The sequence below is a fragment of the Pygocentrus nattereri genome, chromosome 18, assembly GCF_015220715.1.
Source record: "Pygocentrus nattereri isolate fPygNat1 chromosome 18, fPygNat1.pri, whole genome shotgun sequence".
NCBI classification, from domain to species: domain Eukaryota; kingdom Metazoa; phylum Chordata; class Actinopteri; order Characiformes; family Serrasalmidae; genus Pygocentrus; species Pygocentrus nattereri.
In genome coordinates this window covers 18,075,653-18,090,554 of record NC_051228.1, presented here as the reverse complement: position 1 = coordinate 18,090,554, position 14,902 = coordinate 18,075,653, and the positions used below count along the sequence as shown (strand labels likewise).

The 14,902-nt window shown below is 34.5% G+C and overlaps 1 protein-coding gene across 2 annotated transcripts in view; it reads right to left on the bottom strand.

Annotated features, from left to right (window-relative positions):
* The window catches only part of LOC108440568 (zinc finger matrin-type protein 4-like), a 38,273-nt gene extending 26,018 nt beyond the window's left edge, over nt 1-12,255 (bottom strand). The window contains exon 1 of one of the 2 annotated variants that reach the window (XM_017719493.2): nt 12,175-12,255. The gene's annotated coding sequence lies outside the window, so the exon portion shown is untranslated. Of the gene's footprint in view, nt 1-12,085; nt 12,140-12,174 lie in introns of those variants that run through there. The other variant, XM_017719494.1, reaches the window with a different exon arrangement.
* Nucleotides 12,256-14,902: the final 2,647 nt, after the last annotated feature.

Genomic DNA, 14,902 nt, shown 5'->3' with positions numbered 1-14,902 from the left:
TATCTATCTATCTATCTATCTATCTATCTATCTATCTCTTTGTCTGCCCATCTATCTATCTATCTATCTATCTATCTATCTATCTATCTCTTTGTCTGCCTATCTATCTATCTATCTATCTATCTATCTATCTATCTATCTATCTCTTTGTCTGCCTATCTATCTATCTATCTATCTATCTATCTATCTATCTGCCCATCTATCTATCTATCTATCTATCTATCTATCTATCTATCTATCTATCTATCTATCTATCTATCTATCTCTTTGTCTGCCCATCTATCTATCTATCTATCTATCTATCTATCTATCTATCTATCTATCTCTTTGTCTGCCCATCTATCTATCTATCTATCTGCCCATCTATCTATCTATCTATCTATCTATCTATCTATCTATCTATCTATCTATCTCTTTGTCTGCCCATCTATCTATCTATCTATCTATCTATCTATCTATCTATCTCTTTGTCTGCCCATCTATCTATCTATCTATCTATCTATCTATCTATCTATCTATCTATCTCTTTGTCTGCCTATCTATCTATCTATCTATCTATCTATCTATCTATCTATCTATCTATCTATCTATCTATCTGCCCATCTATCTGCCCATCTATCTGCCCATCTATCTATCTATCTATCTATCTATCTATCTATCTATCTATCTCTTTGTCTGCCCATCTATCTATCTATCTATCTATCTATCTATCTATCTATCTATCTATCTATCTATCTATCTATCTATCTATCTATCTATCTCTTTGTCTGCCTATCTATCTATCTATCTATCTATCTATCTATCTATCTATCTATCTATCTATCTCTCTATCTCTTTGTCTGCCCATCTATCTATCTATCTATCTATCTATCTATCTATCTATCTATCTATCTATCTATCTATCTATCTATCTCTCTCTCTATCTCTTTGTCTGCCTATCTATCTATCTATCTATCTATCTATCTATCTATCTATCTATCTCTTTGTCTGCCCATCTATCTATCTATCTATCTATCTATCTATCTATCTATCTATCTATCTATCTATCTATCTATCTATCTATCTATCTATCTCTTTGTCTGCCTATCTATCTATCTATCTATCTATCTATCTATCTATCTATCTATCTATCTATCTATCTATCTCTTTGTCTGCCCATCTATCTATCTATCTATCTGCCCATCTATCTATCTATCTATCTATCTATCTATCTATCTATCTATCTATCTATCTATCTATCTATCTATCTATCTATCTCTTTGTCTGCCCATCTATCTATCTATCTATCTATCTATCTATCTATCTATCTATCTATCTATCTATCTATCTCTTTGTCTGCCCATCTATCTATCTATCTATCTATCTATCTATCTATCTATCTATCTATCTATCTATCTATCTCTTTGTCTGCCCATCTATCTATCTATCTATCTATCTATCTGCCCATCTGCCCATCTATCTATCTATCTATCTATCTATCTATCTATCTATCTATCTATCTATCTATCTATCTATCTATCTATCTATCTATCTATCTGCCCATCTATCTATCTATCTATCTATCTATCTATCTATCTATCTATCTATCTATCTATCTATCTATCTATCTATCTATCTGCCCATCTATCTATCTGCCCATCTATCTATCTATCTATCTATCTATCTGCCCATCTATCTATCTATCTATCTATCTATCTATCTATCTATCTGCCCATCTATCTATCTATCTGCCCATCTATCTATCTATCTATCTATCTATCTATCTATCTGCCCATCTATCTATCTATCTATCTATCTATCTATCTATCTATCTGCCCATCTATCTATCTATCTCTTTGTCTGCCCATCTATCTATCTATCTATCTATCTATCTATCTATCTATCTATCTATCTATCTATCTATCTATCTATCTATCTATCTATCTATCTATCTATCTATCTATCTATCTATCTATCTATCTCTTTGTCTGCCCATCTATCTATCTATCTATCTATCTATCTATCTATCTCTTTGTCTGCCCATCTATCTATCTATCTATCTATCTATCTATCTATCTATCTATCTATCTATCTCTTTGTCTGCCCATCTATCTATCTATCTATCTATCTATCTATCTATCTATCTCTTTGTCTGCCCATCTATCTATCTATCTATCTATCTATCTATCTATCTATCTATCTATCTATCTATCTATCTGCCCATCTATCTATCTATCTATCTATCTATCTATCTATCTATCTATCTATCTATCTATCTATCTGCCCATCTATCTATCTATCTATCTATCTATCTATCTATCTATCTATCTATCTATCTGCCCATCTATCTATCTGCCCATCTATCTATCTATCTATCTATCTGCCCATCTATCTATCTGCCCATCTATCTATCTATCTATCTATCTATCTATCTATCTATCTATCTATCTATCTATCTATCTATCTATCTATCTGCCCATCTATCTATCTATCTATCTATCTATCTATCTATCTATCTATCTATCTATCTATCTATCTATCTATCTATCTATCTCTTTGTCTGCCCATCTATCTATCTATCTATCTATCTATCTATCTATCTATCTATCTATCTATCTATCTATCTCTTTGTCTGCCCATCTATCTATCTATCTATCTATCTATCTATCTATCTCTTTGTCTGCCCATCTATCTATCTATCTATCTATCTATCTATCTATCTATCTATCTATCTATCTATCTATCTATCTCTTTGTCTGCCCATCTATCTATCTATCTATCTATCTATCTATCTATCTATCTATCTGCCCATCTATCTATCTATCTGCCCATCTATCTATCTATCTATCTATCTATCTATCTATCTATCTATCTATCTATCTATCTATCTATCTATCTCTTTGTCTGCCCATCTATCTATCTATCTATCTATCTATCTATCTATCTATCTATATATCTATCTATCTATCTATCTATCTATCTACCCATCTATCTATCTATCTATCTATCTATCTATCTATCTATCTGACTATTTATCTATCTGTCTGTGTATCTATCTATCTATCTATCTATCTATCTATCTATCTATCTATCTATCTATCTATCTATCTGTCTGTCTGTCTGTCTGTCTGTGTATCTATCTCTTTGTCTATCTATCTATCTATCTATCTATCTATCTATCTATCTATCTGCCCATCTCTCTATCTATCTATCTATCTATCTATCTATCTATCTCTTTGTCTGCCCATCTATCTATCTATCTATCTATCTATCTATCTATCTATCTATCTATCTATCTATCTGCCCATCTATCTGCCCATCTATCTGCCCATCTATCTGCCCATCTATCTGCCCATCTATCTATCTATCTATCTATCTATCTATCTATCTATCTATCTATCTGCCCATCTATCTGCCCATCTATCTGCCCATCTATCTATCTATCTATCTATCTATCTATCTATCTATCTGCCCATCTATCTGCCCATCTATCTATCTATCTATCTATCTATCTATCTATCTATCTATCTATCTATCTATCTATCTATCTATCTCTTTGTCTGCCCATCTATCTATCTATCTATCTATCTATCTATCTATCTATCTATCTATCTCTTTGTCTGCCCATCTATCTATCTATCTATCTATCTATCTATCTATCTATCTATCTATCTATCTATCTATCTATCTATCTATCTATCTATCTCTTTGTCTGCCCATCTATCTATCTATCTATCTATCTATCTATCTATCTATCTATCTATCTATCTATCTATCTATCTATCTATCTCTTTGTCTGCCCATCTATCTATCTATCTATCTATCTATCTATCTATCTATCTATCTATCTATCTATCTATCTATCTATCTCTTTGTCTGCCCATCTATCTATCTATCTATCTATCTATCTATCTATCTATCTATCTATCTATCTATCTATCTATCTATCTATCTGCCCATCTATCTATCTATCTATCTATCTATCTATCTATCTATCTATCTATCTATCTATCTGCCCATCTATCTATCTATCTATCTATCTATCTATCTATCTATCTATCTATCTATCTATCTATCTATCTATCTATCTGCCCATCTATCTATCTGCCCATCTATCTATCTATCTATCTATCTATCTGCCCATCTATCTATCTGCCCATCTATCTATCTATCTATCTATCTATCTATCTATCTATCTATCTGCCCATCTATCTATCTATCTGCCCATCTATCTATCTATCTATCTATCTATCTATCTATCTATCTATCTATCTATCTATCTATCTCTTTGTCTGCCCATCTATCTATCTATCTATCTATCTATCTATCTATCTCTTTGTCTGCCCATCTATCTATCTATCTATCTATCTATCTATCTATCTATCTCTTTGTCTGCCCATCTATCTATCTATCTATCTATCTATCTATCTATCTATCTATCTATCTATCTATCTATCTATCTATCTATCTATCTATCTCTTTGTCTGCCCATCTATCTATCTATCTATCTATCTATCTATCTATCTATCTATCTATCTATCTATCTATCTATCTGCCCATCTATCTATCTGCCCATCTATCTATCTATCTATCTATCTATCTATCTATCTATCTATCTATCTATCTATCTATCTATCTATCTCTTTGTCTGCCCATCTATCTATCTATCTATCTATCTATCTATCTACCCATCTATCTATCTATCTATCTATCTATCTATCTATCTATCTATCTGTCTGTCTGTCTGTCTGTGTATCTATCTCTTTGTCTATCTATCTATCTACCTATCTATCTATCTATCTATCTATCTATCTATCTATCTATCTGACTATTTATCTATCTGTCTGTGTATCTATCTATCTATCTATCTATCTATCTATCTGTCTGTCTGTCTGTCTGTGTATCTATCTCTTTGTCTATCTATCTATCTATCTATCTATCTATCTATCTATCTATCTATCTATCTATCTATCTATCTGCCCATCTATCTATCTATCTATCTATCTATCTATCTATCTATCTATCTATCTATCTATCTATCTATCTCTTTGTCTGCCCATCTATCTATCTATCTATCTATCTATCTATCTATCTATCTATCTATCTCTTTGTCTGCCCATCTATCTATCTATCTATCTATCTATCTATCTATCTATCTATCTATCTATCTATCTATCTATCTGCCCATCTATCTATCTATCTATCTCTTTGTCTGCCCATCTATCTATCTATCTATCTATCTATCTATCTATCTATCTATCTATCTATCTATCTGCCCATCTATCTGCCCATCTATCTGCCCATCTATCTATCTATCTATCTATCTATCTATCTATCTATCTATCTATCTATCTATCTATCTATCTCTTTGTCTGCCCATCTATCTATCTATCTATCTATCTATCTATCTATCTATCTATCTATCTATCTATCTATCTATCTGCCCATCTATCTATCTATCTATCTATCTATCTATCTATCTATCTATCTATCTATCTATCTATCTATCTATCTATCTATCTATCTCTTTGTCTGCCCATCTATCTATCTATCTATCTATCTATCTATCTATCTATCTATCTATCTATCTATCTATCTATCTATCTGCCCATCTATCTGCCCATCTATCTATCTATCTATCTATCTATCTATCTATCTATCTATCTATCTATCTATCTATCTATCTATCTATCTCTTTGTCTGCCCATCTATCTATCTATCTATCTATCTATCTATCTATCTATCTATCTATCTCTTTGTCTGCCCATCTATCTATCTATCTATCTATCTATCTATCTGCCCATCTATCTATCTATCTATCTATCTATCTATCTATCTGCCCATCTATCTATCTATCTATCTATCTATCTATCTATCTATCTATCTATCTGCCCATCTATCTATCTGCCCATCTATCTATCTATCTATCTATCTGCCCATCTATCTATCTGCCCATCTATCTATCTATCTATCTATCTATCTATCTATCTATCTATCTATCTATCTATCTATCTATCTGCCCATCTATCTATCTATCTGCCCATCTATCTATCTATCTATCTATCTATCTATCTATCTATCTATCTATCTCTTTGTCTGCCCATCTATCTATCTATCTATCTATCTATCTATCTATCTATCTATCTATCTATCTATCTATCTCTTTGTCTGCCCATCTATCTATCTATCTATCTATCTATCTATCTATCTATCTATCTCTTTGTCTGCCCATCTATCTATCTATCTATCTATCTATCTATCTATCTATCTCTTTGTCTGCCCATCTATCTATCTATCTATCTATCTATCTATCTATCTATCTATCTATCTATCTATCTGCCCATCTATCTATCTATCTGCCCATCTATCTATCTATCTATCTATCTATCTATCTATCTATCTATCTATCTATCTATCTCTTTGTCTGCCCATCTATCTATCTATCTATCTATCTATCTATCTATCTATCTACCCATCTATCTATCTATCTATCTATCTATCTATCTATCTATCTATCTATCTATCTATCTATCTATCTATCTGTCTGTCTGTCTGTCTGTCTGTGTATCTATCTCTTTGTCTATCTATCTATCTATCTATCTATCTATCTATCTATCTATCTGACTATTTATCTATCTGTCTGTGTATCTATCTATCTATCTATCTATCTATCTATCTATCTATCTATCTGTCTGTCTGTCTGTCTGTCTGTGTATCTATCTCTTTGTCTATCTATCTATCTATCTATCTATCTATCTATCTATCTATCTATCTATCTATCTATCTATCTATCTGCCCATCTATCTATCTATCTATCTATCTATCTATCTATCTATCTATCTATCTATCTATCTATCTATCTCTTTGTCTGCCCATCTATCTATCTATCTATCTATCTATCTATCTATCTATCTATCTCTTTGTCTGCCCATCTATCTATCTATCTATCTATCTATCTATCTATCTATCTATCTATCTATCTATCTATCTATCTGCCCATCTATCTATCTATCTATCTATCTCTTTGTCTGCCCATCTATCTATCTATCTATCTATCTATCTATCTATCTATCTGCCCATCTATCTGCCCATCTATCTGCCCATCTATCTATCTATCTATCTATCTATCTATCTATCTATCTATCTATCTCTTTGTCTGCCCATCTATCTATCTATCTATCTATCTATCTATCTATCTATCTATCTATCTATCTATCTATCTATCTATCTATCTGCCCATCTATCTATCTATCTATCTATCTATCTATCTATCTATCTATCTATCTATCTATCTATCTATCTATCTATCTCTTTGTCTGCCCATCTATCTATCTATCTATCTATCTATCTATCTATCTATCTATCTATCTGCCCATCTATCTGCCCATCTATCTATCTATCTATCTATCTATCTATCTATCTGCCCATCTATCTATCTATCTCTTTGTCTGCCCATCTATCTATCTATCTATCTATCTATCTATCTATCTATCTATCTATCTCTTTGTCTGCCCATCTATCTATCTATCTATCTATCTATCTATCTATCTATCTATCTATCTATCTATCTGCCCATCTATCTATCTATCTATCTATCTATCTATCTATCTATCTATCTATCTATCTATCTATCTCTTTGTCTGCCCATCTATCTATCTATCTATCTATCTATCTATCTATCTATCTATCTATCTATCTATCTATCTATCTATCTATCTGCCCATCTATCTGCCCATCTATCTATCTATCTATCTGCCCATCTATCTATCTATCTATCTATCTGCCCATCTATCTATCTATCTATCTCTTTGTCTGCCCATCTATCTATCTATCTATCTATCTATCTATCTATCTATCTATCTATCTATCTATCTATCTATCTATCTATCTCTTTGTCTGCCCATCTATCTATCTATCTATCTATCTATCTATCTATCTATCTATCTATCTATCTATCTATCTATCTGCCCATCTATCTATCTATCTATCTATCTATCTATCTATCTATCTATCTATCTATCTCTTTGTCTGCCCATCTATCTATCTATCTATCTATCTATCTATCTATCTATCTATCTATCTATCTATCTATCTATCTATCTATCTATCTATCTAGCTGCCCATCTATCTGCCCATCTATCTATCTATCTATCTATCTATCTATCTATCTATCTATCTATCTATCTATCTATCTATCTATCTATCTCTTTGTCTGCCCATCTATCTATCTATCTATCTATCTATCTATCTATCTATCTATCTATCTATCTCTTTGTCTGCCCATCTATCTGTCTATCTATCTATCTATCTATCTATCTATCTATCTATCTATCTATCTGCCCATCTATCTATCTATCTATCTATCTATCTATCTATCTATCTATCTATCTATCTATCTATCTATCTATCTCTTTGTCTGCCCATCTATCTATCTATCTATCTATCTATCTATCTATCTATCTGCCCATCTATCTATCTATCTATCTATCTATCTATCTATCTATCTATCTATCTCTTTGTCTGCCCATCTATCTATCTATCTATCTATCTATCTATCTATCTATCTATCTATCTTTGTCTGCCCATCTATCTATCTATCTATCTATCTATCTATCTATCTATCTATCTATCTATCTATCTATCTATCTATCTATCTAGCTGCCCATCTATCTGCCCATCTATCTATCTATCTATCTATCTATCTATCTATCTATCTATCTATCTATCTATCTATCTATCTATCTCTTTGTCTGCCCATCTATCTATCTATCTATCTATCTATCTATCTATCTATCTCTTTGTCTGCCCATCTATCTGTCTATCTATCTATCTATCTATCTATCTATCTATCTATCTATCTATCTATCTATCTATCTATCTGCCCATCTATCTATCTATCTATCTATCTATCTATCTATCTATCTATCTATCTATCTATCTCTTTGTCTGCCCATCTATCTATCTATCTATCTATCTATCTATCTATCTATCTATCTATCTGCCCATCTATCTATCTATCTATCTATCTATCTATCTATCTATCTATCTATCTATCTATCTATCTCTTTGTCTGCCCATCTATCTATCTATCTATCTATCTATCTATCTATCTTTGTCTGCCCATCTATCTATCTATCTATCTATCTATCTATCTATCTATCTATCTATCTATCTATCTGCCCATCTATCTGCCCATCTATCTGCCCATCTATCTATCTATCTCTTTGTCTGCCCATCTATCTATCTATCTATCTATCTATCTATCTATCTATCTATCTATCTATCTATCTATCTATCTATCTATCTGCCCATCTATCTATCTATCTATCTATCTATCTATCTATCTATCTATCTATCTATCTATCTATCTATCTATCTCTTTGTCTGCCCATCTATCTATCTATCTATCTATCTATCTATCTATCTATCTATCTATCTATCTATCTATCTATCTCTTTGTCTGCCCATCTATCTATCTATCTATCTATCTATCTATCTATCTATCTATCTATCTCTTTGTCTGCCCATCTATCTATCTATCTATCTATCTATCTATCTATCTATCTATCTATCTATCTATCTATCTATCTGTCTATCTGTCTGTCTGTCTGTCTGTCTGTGTATCTATCTCTTTGTCTATCTATCTATCTATCTATCTATCTATCTATCTGTCTGTCTGTCTGTCTGTCTGTCTGTCTGTGTATCTATCTCTTTGTCTATCTATCTATCTATCTATCTATCTATCTATCTATCTGACTATTTATCTATCTGTCTGTGTATCTATCTATCTATCTATCTATCTATCTGTCTGTCTGTCTGTGTATCTATCTCTTTGTCTATCTATCTATCTATCTATCTATCTATCTATCTATCTATCTCTTTGTCTGCCCATCTATCTATCTATCTATCTATCTATCTATCTATCTATCTATCTATCTATCTATCTATCTGCCCATCTATCTATCTATCTATCTATCTATCTATCTATCTATCTATCTATCTATCTATCTGACTATTTATCTATCTGTCTGTGTATCTATCTATCTGTCTATCTGTCTGTCTGTCTGTCTGTCTGTGTATCTATCTCTTTGTCTATCTATCTATCTATCTATCTATCTATCTATCTATCTATCTATCTATCTATCTATCTATCTATCTATCTATCTGTCTGTCTGTCTGTCTGTCTGTCTGTGTATCTATCTCTTTGTCTATCTATCTATCTATCTATCTATCTATCTATCTATCTATCTATCTGACTATTTATCTATCTGTCTGTGTATCTATCTATCTATCTATCTATCTATCTGTCTGTCTGTCTGTGTATCTATCTCTTTGTCTATCTATCTATCTATCTATCTATCTATCTATCTATCTATCTATCTGACTATTTATCTATCTGTCTGTGTATCTATCTATCTATCTATCTGTCTGTCTGTCTGTCTGTCTGTGTATCTATCTCTTTGTCTATCTATCTATCTATCTATCTATCTATCTATCTATCTGTCTGTCTGTCTGTCTGTCTGTCTGTCTGTCTGTGTATCTATCTCTTTGTCTATCTATCTATCTATCTATCTGTCTGTCTGTCTGTCTGTGTATCTATCTCTTTGTCTATCTATCTATCTATCTATCTATCTATCTATCTATCTATCTATCTATCTATCTATCTATCTATCTGACTATTTATCTATCTGTCTGTGTATCTATCTATCTATCTATCTATCTGTCTGTCTGTCTGTCTGTCTGTGTATCTATCTCTTTGTCTATCTATCTATCTATCTATCTATCTATCTATCTATCTATCTATCTGACTATTTATCTATCTGTCTGTGTATCTATCTCCTTGTCTGTCCATTTATTTATCTATCTATCTGTCTACTCTTCCCTCTGTCTATCCACTTGTCTGTCTATCTATCTAGAATGAAAAGTGGAAAAGTAAACTGCAGTGTGTCATTATGATGAATGTGGGTGATGTGTGCATCCAAACAGAATCCATTCCTCTGTCTGTCCTGTCAGAGCTGATTGGGTCAGTAAGCCTCTGCTCTGCTGCCCATGAAGGTCTCATCTCATGTGGTGATGCCTCAGGCTTTGGCTCAGAAACAGCCTTCCAGTTCTTCTCTTTAGAGGAGACATGCTTTCTGTGAGTTGAGAGTTACAGTGGTAACTCAGTGGAAAAGCATGTTTTTACAGTTCCCCCCCCCAAACCCAGCTGCAGTTGATCAGCCAGGATGCGTTTGGTGTCTAAAGTTTGCTGCTTTTGTTTAGCACTGGAGCTATGAGGCTAATGCAGCTAACAAGTAATGAACACCACCAATACCCCACCAATAAGCACGGTGCTAACTGCAGCCCTAAATCATTACACAGGTCAAATCAGATAATCAGAGTTGGCCAAGCTTATCCTCCAGTAAAAGTGCTCCAACAGAAATAGAGCCCCCCTAAAGTACTTAGTTTGGATCAGATTACTCGTTGTTTGTATGTGAATGGAGGTTTTGAGTAGAGGGAGATATAAACACCTCAGTCCTTATCTCTAATGCAGTGCATTTAATAAGACTGGTAAAAATCTGTGCATGTAAACACAGCCAGTCACTTAGTGTTTTAGCCAAATATCCATAGACAATTAAACTTCTCAGAGCTGTTCTTTCTCCCTCTGAGAAGGCAGTTTAAAGACTTTGCTTTTCCTGATTTGAATGAATTTCTTTTCAAGTTGGCGCAACAACACTGATAAATAACCCACAGGACATTTATCATCACAACAAAATTACGTACCTACATGATTTTAACACACAACAATGTAAACTGTTCTACATGCATTTAAACTACAAACACTAAACAAGCATTAAAATGGTTGTTCAAAAACAATCCTCTACGGTCAGTGGCGCGGTATTTCATGCACAGTAGAGCTAAATAAATAAATGAAATAAAATTTTCTTGGCCTCGAAGTTGTGGGACACCGTTTCCTACCAATTTTTCCTCGTATTATAATGTTATTAATCTGACTATTAACACTAGAAGCAGGGTTAGCAGTACTTAGGATAAAAACACCGAGACAGTGAAACACACCGGAGAGAAAAAACAAAACTGTCTCAGGAACAGCCTGAACGAGACTCACAGAACAGCGTGCAGGCGAAATCACAGTGTTAGCCGAGCCAGGCGTTAATCCCAGTACAGACTGAGTGAACGGGAATAAGTCAGGCTTACCTGTAAAGCAGGTTCATGTGATCCGGACTGATTCGCCGCTCTGAGCGCGCTCACGCCGTCCTCTCCGCGCACGCGCTCTTCTCTGCGCTCACACGCGCTCCAGAGTAGTCCACTGTACGCACGTGACGACTGGGCGGGGCAAAAAAAACTACTTTAAACTGAATTTTAGGCATAAAAATACGAAAGAACGCAAAATGTAAACACATCCATACAGTTTATATATTATATTTTTATAAACATATATATTAGTATTACTTTTATTAGTAGTATTAGTGTTAGGTTAGCCACATTTTGTTGCCAGATAACAAGATTTTGTTGCTATATATTCATTTGATTTATACTACTTACAGCTACTAATTACAGCTATGGATCAGACACATCAGAGTGCTGTTCTTAAACACTGTGTCCACTCACTGTCCACTCTATTAGACACTCCTACCTTATCAGTCCACCTTGTAGCTGTAAAGTCAGAGACGAGAGCTGATCTGCTGCTGCACAGTTCGCGCTGGTCATCCTCTAGTCGTTCATCAGTGGTCACAGGACACTGCTCACAGGACGCTGTTGGCTGGATATTTGTGGTTGGTGGACTATTCTCAGTCCAGCAGTGACCCTGAGGTGTTTAAAAACTCCAGCAGCACTGCTGTGCCTGATCCACTCAGACCACAACACACACTAACACACCACCACCACATCAGTTACTGCAGTGCTGAGAATGATCCACCACCCAAATAACACCTGCTCTGTGAGGGTCCATGGGGGTCCTGACCACTGAAGAACAGGGTAAAAGGGGGCTAACAAAGTATGCAGAGAAACAGATGGACTACAGTCTGTAATTGTAGGACTACAAAGTGCACCTATATAGTAAGTGGAGTCTATTAGGTTTATGCAACTTACAGACCCGTGACCCTAATAGTTCTATCGCACAAACAGGTTTATTTAAATAAACTAATACAAATATTACCAACTTCTGAAAGAAAAAAAGGTCTAACATAAAATGATAAAAAGCTATTGCTGACCCCATGCTAAATTAAAATAACTTACTAAGCTAAGGTACAAAGTGTAACTAAAGGAAGGAAGGAAAAATAAGTACATTGAGCTGTAAATGGAAAATGTCTGATGATAAGTGGAATTTTATCTAATACTCTGCTTAACCACTAATGGGCCACCCAGAAAATACTGAGCAGAAAGCCAGTGGGCTACCAGCTTTACTATCAGCAGGCCAACATTGGCCCACTATCCTCTTGCTGTCAGGGCAGGTCTATGATGGTAACAAGTCTATGCCTCTAATAGGTTTATGGCGCTAACAGATTTATGCCTTTAACAGGTCTATATTGTTAACAAGGCTGCAATGTTAACAGCTCTGTGGCACTAACTGGCCTATAGTATTAACAGGTCTATGGCCCTAACAGGTCAATAGTGTTAAAATGTCTAGGATGCTAACAGGTCTAAAATGTTAACAAGGTCTGTGGTGCTAAAAGGTCTATAGTGTTCAAAGGTCTAGGATGCTAACAGATCTAAAATGTTAACAAGGTCTATGACACTAACAGATCTGTGGCGTTAACTAAGACTAAGTCTATACTTTTAAGAAGCCTATGCTGCTAATAGGCATATGGTGGAAACAGGTCTACAGTGCTAACAGGGCTGTAATAGTAACAGGTCTTTGGTATTAACAGGTCTATGGCGCTAACAGGTCTATGGCACTAACAGGTCTATAGTGTTAACAGATCTACAGGTCTACACTATTAACAGGTCTATGAGGCCTACAAACCTGTGACGCTAGTAGTTCTATGTCGCAAACGAGTCTATAGTGCTATCAGAGCTGTGATGTTAACAGACTTATGTTGCTAACAGGTATGTACAGAGCCAGTGTATGAGGAGCCTGGCCACTTGCTATTCGGCCAGTTACATCAAAATCAGGCCGGCTAAACAGCAGAGGGCGCACTGGAGTAATGCTTCAATGCACTGGAGTAAATGGTGCTCAACGGCTAAAAACGAAAAGTTAAAATAGTTTCTAATCACTCGCCCAGAACTTTCCTTTAATTTTAGAAAGAAGAAGGATGTTCACTCGCCGGCCACTTTATTAGGTGTTCAGTTGCTTGTTAACACAAATAGCTAATCAGCCAATCTCACGTGTCCGCAACTCAATGCATTTAGGCATGTAGAGGTGGTGAAGACAACTTGCTGAAGTGCAAACCGAGCATCCGAATGGGGAAGAAAGGGGATTTAAGTAACTTTGAACGTGGCGTGGTTGTTGGTGCCAGACGGGCTGGTCTGAGTATTTCAGAAACTGCTGATCTACTGGGATTTTCACGCAGAATCATCTCTAGGGTTTACAGAGAACGGTCCGAAAAAGAGAAAATATCCAGTGAGCGGCAGTTGTGTGGACGAAAATGCCTTGTCCAGATGATAGAAAGGCAACAGAAACTCAAATAACCAACCAAAATCTCCGAGGAATGTTTCCAACACCTTGTTGAAAGTGTGCCATGAAGAATTAAGGCAGTTCTGAAGGAAAAAGGGGGTCCAACCTTTTACTAGCAAGGTGTACCTAATAAAGTGGCCAGTGAGTGTATTTCACAAAAAAAAAAAAAAACCCTAAAGAAATCTTGCCTATATATTTACATTTTTCTACAGCAAACAGGTTTTGGGCAGCAGGAAGCGGGCTCTACTGCTAGAGCATGATGATTGATTGGCGAGCAGAGCAGCTCATTGGCTGTTCGCGCTCACTGAC